The following is a 12,502-nucleotide window of genomic DNA, read 5'->3' as shown; positions in this document are numbered from 1 at the left end:
ACAGCCTTTTTTAGAAACATGCTATGCACTAATGGTGCAGTGTAGTGTAAACAGGCCAGTTTCTCGTAATTGTATAAATACACACAGGCACATGGCTTCGAAACTCCATAGTAAAATAACGCTGCCAACGTGCGAATCTGGATTAGCATACACTGTACTTGTACTTATGCTTACTCAAATATATTTCTATTATACATTCATTCACGAATTTTCATTCTCTATTCCGAGATAAACTTCGACAGCTTTTGATATACAAAAGAGAGAACATTTAGAAACATATAAAAGAGTGTAAAAATAAGAATGATATAATGTATGGTAATAGTGTAATACTAAACCATTAATTTTTTTCGACGCTTCAATTATAGATTATTGAAAATATATTGTTAAGGAAAGTAAAAAAGATTGGAAAAATAAAAAAGCCAACACCACACGGAGTTCCCAAGCGGTCACCCATCTAAGTACTATCCGTGCCCAGCGCTGCTTAACTTTCGTGATCGGACGAGAACGAGTGCACTCAACGCGGTTTGAGCGTTGGCTGAAATAAATGGTTTTGTTACTTGCTTTTGCTGTAGCGATGCTCAGTTCTAGAAAAACTACATTTTCTCTAGTGCTTACTTGTCTTAATCCTGGAAGGCATTGAATATTGTTTAGCTCTAAATAAATTTGATTGGCCTCCCAGCCTCATAGCCTTTTCTAGGAATATGCCATGCACAGATGGTGCAGACGAGTATATATAGACGGGCCAGTTTTCGTAATTATATAAATACCCATAAAGTCATGGCTTCGAAGCCCCTGTTATAATGTAACGCTGCCAGAGTGTGGATCTGCTTTAGTATACCCTGTTCTTATACTTATATTTATACTTATACTTACAGTTACACTTATACTCAAATATATTTCTGTTACACATTCATCACACGTGCCTCGAACAGATAACTTCAACAAAGATGATTGGAAAATTCTTCAGCCTCCTTTCCGTTGCTTCTGGCTCATGTGTTGTCTGCTTTTCTGATTACTGGGATTAGTTTTATTAACTTCTTCATTTTGTTCGTGGCTTTCCATAGAATATAGTTGGCATTCTCGTACGCAGAGAGTGAATCTATGAATTTTGAGAATTTGTTATTATTATGATCTTTTATTTTACTTCCTATTTCCTTGCAAGTTTGTTTACATGTTTTGTTGCTTTCACGTGTTCTATGTTTTTGCCATTTTGCTTTCGCTTTCCTTTTTTCTCTGATTTTGTCAAGAATGTCTTGTGGAATTATTTTTGTTTGCCTGTTATTTGATTCATAAGTAGTAGTTGCCCATGCTGCTTCTATAATTTCTGTCAATGTAGTGCCTGTTCGCAGTGGTGCATATATTGCTGACATCTGAAAGTAATTGCCATTAGTTTGTATTGTAACGGTAACTGCTTGAGCGTGTTCCTGATGGATTTGGCTATGTTGATGTTAAGGGTGGCGGTTGGTTAGTTACTTGTGAATAACTTCGGCTGCCAAAGGTGTTGGTGTTTCCATGATTAGTGTTCTATATGTATTGTATTGTTTGGTGTTGGATCTGCTTCCGTAATATCTAGTTCTGTATGTTCTGCTTCGAAGCGAGTAGCAGGAGGGTGTGAGGAAGCAACACCATGTTAATGATCATAGAGATCAACTTTTGTCTTACATATATGATTATTATGATTATATTATTCTTACTTTGTATCTAACTAATGTCTAATAAATGTTATATAAAATAAATATTTTTTCATTTTTAAAATCCTTTGTAAACTCTATAATTAGATTATAATTTAGCTTGCTCAATAAAAAATTTAATAACACTGAAAATTTTTAATCATGGTTAATATTTTAAATATGACGCTATTTACGTATATTATAGGTAGTGTTAATAGTCACACAATTTTTTAATGAATTAAGAAAAAACTAAAAACAAACTTACTTTCCAATATATGCGTCAAATATAAAAGCATTGAAGATATGTGTACATATTTCATTTGAAAATTGTAGTCTTGTTGAACTTTTTTGTTGGTAATAGTAATGCATGTTTAATAATGGTTCATAATTAATATTCATTTAAACAATGTTTTCTGTACTAAATGGGGTATTGTCGATGTATCTGCTTGAAATAAATGGTGAGAAATTATAATAAATAGATAATATAGTATTAGTTATTGAATAAGTTTACTGCTTTAGTTTATATTCTTTACCTTTCGTGTTTTCACCGAAGAATGGAGCCAAACACAAAATCCTAGCTACTCGATCGCAGTGTTCAATGGTGGCCGATTTGTGAAGTACATCTTACGACATTAAGAACCTCATCTCCTTTACAGCAGTTAACAGACCTGTGTGTACAACTATGGCCTAGGGACAGTGTGGCATATTAGCGAAATTAAAAGCGTAAAGTCATTAGTGTCTAATTTTATTAATGAAACTTAAATACATTTTTTATGCTGGTTATATATGTCGGGTTAAGGTTGGAATTTTGGGCGCGTAACAACTCTTCACGTGAATTAACCATTGTTTTACACAACCGAGATTATTTTTACACGTAGACACAAGTCTACTACAAAGATTAACAAATAATAAGTCTAGTGAATAATAAGCTTGACAAATTATTATTTGTTAAGTTAGTGGATAATAAGTTGATCGAATAATAAGTCTAACAAGTAATAAGTCTAATGAATAATAAGTTTAACGAATAGTAAGTTCAATGAATAGTATGATTTACGTACAATAAGTTTAATGAACGCTATTAACAATATTTTTGAGTTCAAACGAATCCACGGCCAACGGGATAACTCTTTACTAAGCGTAGACTGATCTTAAGCACAGAAATACGATGGTTGAAAACACGACGTGTCACTCTCCAAAGCAGTCGCAAGAATGCCAGCCTCGTCGAGATTTTTCTCGCTGTACGATTGCATTTGTTTTTCTATACCCGTTTGGAAGCATCGAGAAGGTTTCAAACGCCGTTGCTAGGCAGTTTCTGCCTGGAGTTTGATTAGTAATACAATGTATGACCCACTGTATCACACGTGGCTAGGTCCGCTCCTAGGCCGCATGCCGCCACAACCACATTTCTCGGAAAACCCATACAACCACTCCAGACCTCCGTTAGGCAAAACGTACATCCCGTGACCGTGGCTACGTTCGGCGATCAATTGTCACCTCGAACCCAATCTTGATATCACAAATCTCGAACAATTACAGCTATGATAAAATCCAGACTAGAGTACTAGAGGATGTTCCCAAAATTTCCAAGGAACGGCTTCGGCTTTCCTTTCATCTCCGACATATGTATATGCATGAATTGTTCGAGAAGAAGAAATTTTTATAAAATCAAGTTTCTTACCTTGAGGAGTAAGTACCGTCGGGGGCCATCACCTCGTCTGCGGTAGTGATCGTCGGTGTGTTTATTATTGGATTTTATTATTCAACTCGGGTATAATTATTATTAAAACCTTTAGTTTTATTCATTTATTTTGATTAAAAATACACACTGAATAAAGATTGCGGTTTATTTATTCGGACTAATGTCGCGTATACAAATATATTTATTTATAAAGATAATTTTGATCTCGCCAACGAAATGAACACTTAGAAGATTTCTAATTTAATTGTGACTTAGACTGAGCAATTAATGAGAGACCGTCGAAACGCAATGCACGATAGACGACAAAATAATCGCGAAACGTAACGTACAATTAACGACAAAAGAATGAGCCGAAACGTACAATTAATGACAAAATAATGAGCCGAAACGTAACGTACAATTAGTGACAAAATAATAAGGCGGAACGTAACGTACAATTAGCGAGAAAATAATGAGCGATGTTCTGTGTTGCTGCGTTTATTTATAATAACATCCCCCACAGGGTGGCGGTCAACTGATAGTTCGTTTCCGTGGGAATCGGGATGTTGTAGTTTGGGATTCCCGAACTCATACGTGAGAGAATGTAAATTCTGTAATCGTTGATGTCTCCTCTGCTTCGTTATCTTGTCTTTGACTTCCAGATTCCCATCGTTGGTACGTGAGAATTCTCTCACGTTCACTTTCGTTGTCAAAAATCTCTATTTGGACTTAGTTCCCATCGGTCCTATTTTTCCGCTGAGGTAGCGTCTAGGAGGCTTGGAGCCTTCCATGCTGATCTAGTCTTTTCTCGAGAAACTTTTATGTTAGTACTGTGGGAATATTCTATGTTCCTCGGCGCGTGGAAGGGCCGGCGACTGGCGTCTCATTATTACATCGACACCCGTTCCGGCAACACGCACGATCCGCCGCTCGCCCATAGTAAGGATTTCCTCCGATTTATCTTGCGTAAGTTTGGTTTTGATGAATATTTCCATGTTATGGTTGCTTTCGGGGTTTGATTTGATTTTCGATTTTTGCTGTTTTCGTGAATGTAGATTTCGGTGATTTGGACCCCAACGCCCGAACGATGGTTGCGGAGGCATCCCCATCAGAGGTCCTTACGCGGGCCACCCTAGTGCGTATTCGGTCTGCTTAAATTTATCCTTTTCATTTGTCTTTTATTCATCTGTTTAATTAAGTTACATTGTATTGTTTCAGCGCAAGAGGAAAAGTAATTGCGAAGAAACCGTGAGTGATTCTAAACGATGCATTCAACGCATGAGGTGTTACGAGTATTATCCTGAAGCTCCTTGTTTTGATTTCGATTTGCTTCGGTGGTAATATTGTTCGCATCTACATATGTATTTGTGTGTCGGTGCGTTAGACATTTTGCTTAGTTAGATACATATATATATATGTCGGAGAGGAAAGAACACCGGAGCCTCTGGAATGCTGGATAATCCTGCAACATTGTAATCTAGAGTCTACTATAGCTGTAATTAAACAATTATAGTTATTCAACCTAATTTTAATTGTCCGAGATTTGTGATAGTGAGCTTGGGCTCGAGGCGACAGCCGGTCGCCATTGTGCCCGCGGTCAAGGGATGAACGCTTTGCCTAACAAAGGTATGAAGTAATTCTATAGCTCTCCTTAAAAGAAATATCTCTGGCGGCACGCGACACTAAACATTCCAACGATCTTTGTCCCGTGGCTCGCCACACGCAGTCCCTATTCTTCGAGTAAGATGATTGCCAGATGTCGATGTGTCTCCACAGTACGTAATCAGCTAGCCCGAGGGCCGTTATAAACACTAAGATCTAGTTACCTAAAGTCCTTCAAACAGATAAACAGTCTTTGTCCCAACTACGGGAAGATATGGGAGATCTATTTCTTTCAACGAACGGCGTCTTCCGCAACTAGCAACTTTCCCTCGAGGGCGGCTAGCATTTTTTCTAACCACCGATATGGAAATTGACCAATTAGCAGCAACGCCAATTTCCCTTACTCTCTGAACGAAGGTTATCCTCGACGAATCCGATGATCTCGTGCCCTTAGACACACCCCGATATAGTTTTCCTCTGTGGCATCATCGGGACGGGGAAGGCATTCTTTCGCGCGACCTCATCGACTAAAGGAGTAACGTCTTTACGAATTATTATTGTTCAGATTTAGACTTGGCGAGCACGTTCATCCATCATCCCGTTGACCGCGGATTCGTTATCGAACCCGAGACCATTGTTACTAGTATCGCGAGTGCCTAATCGCCGTAGTCGATTGTCAAATTTGTATCATCCACGCCTGTGCTAATAAACTGTATTTTTATTATATCGCAACGATGGCTAATTTCAATGAAGACTCACTAAACAACCACAATCTTAACCACAACGCCACCCCGACATATATATATATATATCTATATATATATATATATCTATATATATATCTATATATCTATATATCTATATATATATATATATATATATATATATATATATATATATATATATATATATATATATGTCGGAGAGGAAAGAACACAGGAGCCTCTGGAATGCTGGGGAATCCCGCATCATTTTAACCTGGAGTTTACTATAGCTGTAATTAAACAATTGTAATTATCCAACCTAACTGTAATCGTCCGTGATTAGTAACAATGAGCTTGGGCTCGAGGCGACCGTCGGTCGCCAACGTACCCGCGGTCAAGGGATGAACGCTTTGTCTAACAAAGGTATTTTATAGCCGCCATTAAAAGAAGTATCCCTGGTAAGACATGACAGTAAACATTCTAACGGTCTCTGTCCCGTGGCCACACACAGCTCCTACTCTTCGAGTAAGATGTTTGCCGGATGTCGATGTGCTCATTAGCAACCTTCTCTCGAGGGCAATTAGCATCTTTTCTAATCACCGGTATGGAAATTGACCAATTAGCAGCAATGCCAATTTCCCTTACTCTCTGTACGAAGACTATCCTCGGCGAATCCGATGATCTCGGGCCCTTAGACACGCCCCGAGATAGTTTTCCTCTGTGGCATTACCGGGACGAGGGAGGGAGTCTTTCACGCGATCTCGTCAACTGAAGGGAGTAACGTTCTTACGAATGATTGTGCGGACTTAGACTTCGCGAGCACGTTCATCCATCATCCCTCTGACCGCGGTTTCGTTGCCGTACCCGAGACCATTGTTGCTAGTATCGCAGGTGCCTAATCATCATCGTCGATTGTCAAATTTGTATCATCTGTTTCTGTGCTAATAAACCGTGTCTTTATTGTATCGCGACGATGGCTAACTCCAATGAAGACTCAACCAACACCCACAATCCTGACCACAAGGTTTCTCCGACATATATATATATATATATATATATATATATATATATATATATATATATATATATATTTATTTATTTATTTATTTATTTTTGTATTTCATAATAGAATTTATTTAATTTTAAAATCTTAGTTAATGTTAATAATGTGTTTTCATGATTTGTATTTTTATAATTACTAGGTTATTGAGTGTTCGCTTCAATAATATAAAGCACACATATATACATATTTCTGACAGTGTAGTTTTCATATAAAATTCTTTAAGATTGTGCGAATGTTAGTTAGTTTCAATAGTGTTATGTTGGGTGTTCTATTTCTTTTATGTTCATTTAGATTATTAGTAGTTTGGTTTAATATATAGATTTCATATACATGCATGTTTCGTAATATAGTTTTCATATATAATTCTTTGCTGGAATGTTGGCTAGTTTTAATTATGCATTTTATGTTTACTAGATTGTTAATTTGATTTAATAGTGTAGAACACGCACACATATACATATTTCTGACAATGTGATTTTCATATAAATTCTTTAATAATGTAGTATTGTGTATTTTAGGTTATGTATTCATTAGACTGTTAATTATTTGATTTCATATATATTCTCATTCATATATATACTCATTGTTATTGATTAGATTTTCAAATCGTACTGCGACATTTCCATCAGTTTATTAATCGATTTTATTTATTTTATTTTATACTGATTGTTATTGGTTAGATTTTTGAATCATAGTTTATTCTTCGTCGAGTTGTCGAATCATAGGTTATTCTTGCTTAATTGTAGTATTACATTATATGATATTGAACCATAGGTTTCAAATCGCGAGTCGGTTATTAGTAGATTTATTTAATGTTATATACATATATTTTCTTTATTGGTTGATTCATATGATATTGAACCATAGGTTTTCAAATAGCGAGTCGGCTATTGGTAATAGCGCGTGTTCATTTGTGTATTCGAATCCTTACTCGCGCGATTTGCATATAGTAGTTTTCGTTTCTTCGTTACGGCACGCACGGAGCGCGGGACGTGACAATATAGTATCTCGTTATAACGTATAACGTTGTATAGTACTACGTTATAACGTATCACGTTGCATACTATTACATTATCACGTATAATGTAATATAGTATATCGTTATAACGTATAACGTTATATAGTATTACGTTATAACGTATAACGTTATATGGAATCATGGTATAACGAAATACGTTATAGAGTATTTCGTTATATCGTATAACTTTATATATTGTTACGTTATAACGTATAACGCTATAGAGTGTTACGTTATAACGTATGACGTTATATAGTATTGTCACGTATTCGTTTAAATCAAATTTAAACTTTTGATTTTTGCTTAATTTATTTTCTGTTTAATTTGAATTTAATCGGAAGGGAAAGATTTAAATGATTTGATTGTATATGAAATATTGATTATATGGTAATTGCTGCCACCAGAAACAGTCTGAGGACTGTTTCGATTGGAGATGTTTCTTTTTTACTTATTTTTGAAATAATTTATTGATAAATTAATTACTTATGGGTAGCGTTAACCAGTGTTTAGCTTACTGATAGATAAATTCCACGTTTTCGGCTAACCTGCTATGTGCAGGGATACTGGCAGGGAGAGGATTAAAGTTGGATAAAATAAATATTCGATTTCGTTGCACAGAATTTATTTAAATTTGAATATGAAATTATTTAAATTGTTATATATATGTCGGGTTTACATTGCAATTAGGATTAGGGGCGTGAAACGAATCGTCGTTTGGTTTACGCATTGTCGAGAAGCAATAGAGAAGACATTGACTAGCGCAGATACGATTATTATAGGATTGGACAAGGAACCGTGGTAATTAGATACTCGAGAAACTAATGACAATGATCCTAGGCTCAATAACGAATCCGCGGTCGACGGGATGGTGGATGAACATGCTCACAAAATCTAAGTCGGACTCTTTGTTAAAACGTGGAATATCCACCGAGCGTGCAGACGTTACGTAACTCGCTAATACGACCTCACCAGAGAATGACTTTCCTTCGTGATTATGCTGCAGAGGAAAACTATGATGGGGTGTGTCTAAGGACACGAGATTCTTGGATTCGTCGAGGATAGCCTTCGTTTAGAAGGTGAGGGAAATTGGCGTTGCTGCTAATTGGTCAATCTCCATATCGGTGGTTAGAAAAAGATGCTAGCCGCCCTCGAGGAAAAGTTGCTAGTGGGAGACGCCGTTCGTTGAAAGAAATAGATCTCGCCTCTCTTCCCGTAGTTGGGACAAAGACTGTTTATCTGTTCGAAGGACTTTAGGTAACTAGATATTAGTGTTTATAACGGCCCTCGGGCTAGCTGATCACGTACTGTGGAGAGACATCGACATCTGGCAATCATCTTTCTCGAAGAATAGGAACTGCGTGTGGCCACGGGACAGAGACCGTTGGAATGTTTACTGTCATGTGTCGCCAGAGATATTTCTTTTAAGGAGAGCTATAGAATTACTTCATACCTTTGTTAGGCAAAACGTTCATCCCTTGACCGCGGGCACGTTGGCGACCGACTGTCGCCTCGAGCCCAAGCTCACTATCACAAATCTCGGACAATTACAATTAGGTTGAATAACTACAATTGTTTAATTACAGCTATAGTAGGCTCTAGGTTACAATGTTGCGGGATTATCCAGCATTCCAGAGGCTCCGGTGTTCTTTCCTCTCCGACACGGCCATCCTGACTATCACACGTCCTCGTGTGTAGCTAAAATATTGTATTTTTTTAACATTAGACTCGACGTAGCTGATATTATTTACCATTCAATTACGTGTTCCAAATAAGTCAAAGGTCCATTTCGGCAACGAGATTCTGTTCGGGGGTTTGACAAGCAAGGAAATGAAAGAGAACTAGAATTAGTGGCGTTATAATTTATATTCAAAGTGCTAGTTGCATTCCGTGAGTTATCAGTCAGACCGTAACGACACGACAGATCATTTTCGATTCCGTACACGGGTGAGTCTCAGATTGTTGGATCGTGTTACTACGTTGGGCGTATTACGAAGGCGCAGAGTGTCCCACTGGACGTATTACAAAGGCGCAGAATGTCCCACTGGACGTATTACAAAGGCGCAGAATGTCCCACTGGACGTATTACAAAGGCGCAGAATGTCCCACTGGACGTATTACAAAGGCGCAGAATGTCCCACTGGACGTATTACAAAGGCGCAGAATGTCCCACTGGACGTATTACGAAGGCGCAGAGTGTCCCACTGGACGTATTACAAAGGCGCAGAATGTCCCACTGGACGTATTACAAAGGCGCAGAATGTCCCACTGGACGTATTACGAAGGCGCAGAGTGTCCCACTGGACGTATTACAAAGGCGCAGAATGTCCCACTGGACGTATTACAAAGGCGCAGAATGTCCCACTGGACATATTACGAAGGCGCAGAGCACCACACTGGATGCACAGCCGCAACGTGGTATTAATGATCCTCTGAGGTCCGTGAACTTGCATCGTTATTATCACCGTCGTTGTCATCATCGTAGACGTCTAACTCAGCGGGAACGCTGCTGTCTGGCATCTTCCTCAGTCTGTCATGTCTGTCCTTATATGATCTTTTGCCGTCCAAGGTTTCTAAGGTGTACCTATCTCCTTCCAAAATCTCTGCTATCCTAAATGGACCCCTGAATTTCGGATCTAGCTTCGTTTGGTGTCTTTCCTCGTTTTTACGTAACACAAACTCACCAAGGTTAAACCTAACTACTTGAGCCTTATTTTTGTCGAACCTATCCTTATCGTATTTGGCACTTGCTTCTATATTTTTTATCGCCTGTCGCCGTACGTGGGAGATATCTACTTCTCTTTCTTCGATGTTGTCGGGTACGGACAAGCCGTAAGGTCTCGCTGTTTTACCGATTAACAGTTCCAATGGGCTCGACTTAGTCACGCGGTTGGGGGTAGAATTTAAAGCTAGTTGTGTTTGACCGATCGCGTCTTGCCAGGACCGCCCGGTCGTTTCTATAGTTGTGAACGTATTTTTTTTTTTTTTAGCGTACCCATAATACGCTCTACCTGTCCGAAGGCCCTGCTAGCACCGGTTGCTATTAAGTGGAGTTTAATATGTTTATCTCTACAAAAGTCTTGAAATTCTTTACCCGTAAAACATATTCCCGGTCCGCTATTATCCAGCGAGGACTCCCGAATAAAAATATAGCATACTTAAGTGTTTTAACGATACTAAGGGAATCTATTTTACGAGTATGATGCAGATATACCAATTTAGTGAAGACGTCGACCAAAACAATGACATATTCTTTCGAATCACTTTTACCGCTTAGTTTGCCCGCTATGTCCACGTGAACTGTATGACAGGGTATGCTGGTCTTAGGTATAGAATCTAATTCAGCTTGTATTTTACCTGAACTTGCTTTCGAAACTTGACAAGCATGACGGTTCTCTACGAATTTACGAACATATTTTCGTCATTCCTTCGAACCAGTAATACTCGTACAGTTTCTCAAGCGTTTTATCCCAACCTAAGTGCATAATGGACTGGTGCACATGGTTAATAACGGACCACCTAAAACCTCTTGGGACAATGGGCAAGCAGAGAGGTCTGCCTTTTCTCTGTATCTTACGATGAAGGAATTACCGGACCGTAATTCATACATATTCGCTATATTTTCCGTGAGCTCCTCGTTTTGCAATTTATTGACGATCTCAGAAATTTGGGAGTCGCAACGTTGTCCCGCTAATAGCCAATCTTCGGAGATTTCGGTCGGATTGATTTCCTTCTCTACGACTTTGTTGATCGTACGGTGATCTAAGTCTACGGGGTTCCGCGAGAAGAAATCTACGTGAGCCTCTCGTTTACCTTCTTGATACATAATGTCAAAAGTAAAAGTTTGTAAGCAAGCCCACCACCTGTAAACACTGTCATTTAATTTCACACCATTTCTAGAGATGACTTTAAGGAATTACAATCAGTAACGACAAGAAATTCTCGATCATGTAAATAGTGGCGAAAATGTTTAACAGCGTATAACGACTGCTAACGTCTCTAGTCCATATGAATGATACCTAGATTCCGCAAGGTTAGTTCCTTTTCTGTAATATTTCACTACCCTGTTTTTAGCTTCAACCTTATGCGTTAAAGTAACCCCATATACATCCAAACTAGCGTCAGTATGTAATCCTATCGGATAATCAGGGTCAAACATCGTTAACGCCAAAGCATCAGTCAGGATGGAAGTTGCCTTTTGCCTCCTCTTTTCGTGTTTATCTGTCCAAGTTATGTTTTTGTTACCGAAAGTAAGTGTGCATAGAGGTTTCATTACCTGTGAAGATTTAGAGACGAATTTTCGGAAGTAAGAAACTAAACCTATGAACTGTCTATGCTGTGTGACGGTCGTTGGTTCAGGTAAAGAACTCAAGGTTTGCATTCCACCCGGGTTGGGGCGGACTTCTCCGTTATGAATTACATGTTCCAAATAGAGTACCGATATGTTTAGGAAAGAGCATTTAGAAGAATTAGATGAAAATCTGGCATTTACGAGGGTATTTAATACGGTGTATGGTCTTTTTAGAACTCGATCTATGGAGTAGGCAACAATTAGAACATCATCCAAATAAACAACAATGTACGAATGGCACGTTGGCTGCCATACGTGTTTCCAAAGGAATCTCAAGCACGATCTCATTTCGTTCGCTCGCAACATGAAAACCAACAGCTGTTGTCGAATACAATGAAGAAAAGTGTGGTATAAATTATTCCGACCAAATGGTTTCTTATGCCTTCTTAGAAAAGGGATCAAATGGTACCGAAGACTTG

At 38.3% G+C, this 12,502-nt stretch overlaps 1 non-coding gene across 1 annotated transcript; it reads right to left on the bottom strand.

The window, feature by feature from the left end:
• Positions 1-417: 417 nt before the first annotated feature.
• On the bottom strand, positions 418-536 carry LOC138189204 (5S ribosomal RNA). Its single transcript, XR_011175965.1, has one exon. It is a non-coding gene; the product is annotated as a 5S ribosomal RNA (ribosomal RNA).
• Positions 537-12,502: the final 11,966 nt, after the last annotated feature.

This window comes from Bombus flavifrons, chromosome 18, assembly GCF_040668555.2.
Source record: "Bombus flavifrons isolate JBK064 chromosome 18, iyBomFlav1_principal, whole genome shotgun sequence".
Taxonomy (NCBI): Eukaryota; Metazoa; Arthropoda; class Insecta; order Hymenoptera; family Apidae; genus Bombus; species Bombus flavifrons.
This window is presented reverse-complemented; position numbering and strand designations above follow the sequence as displayed.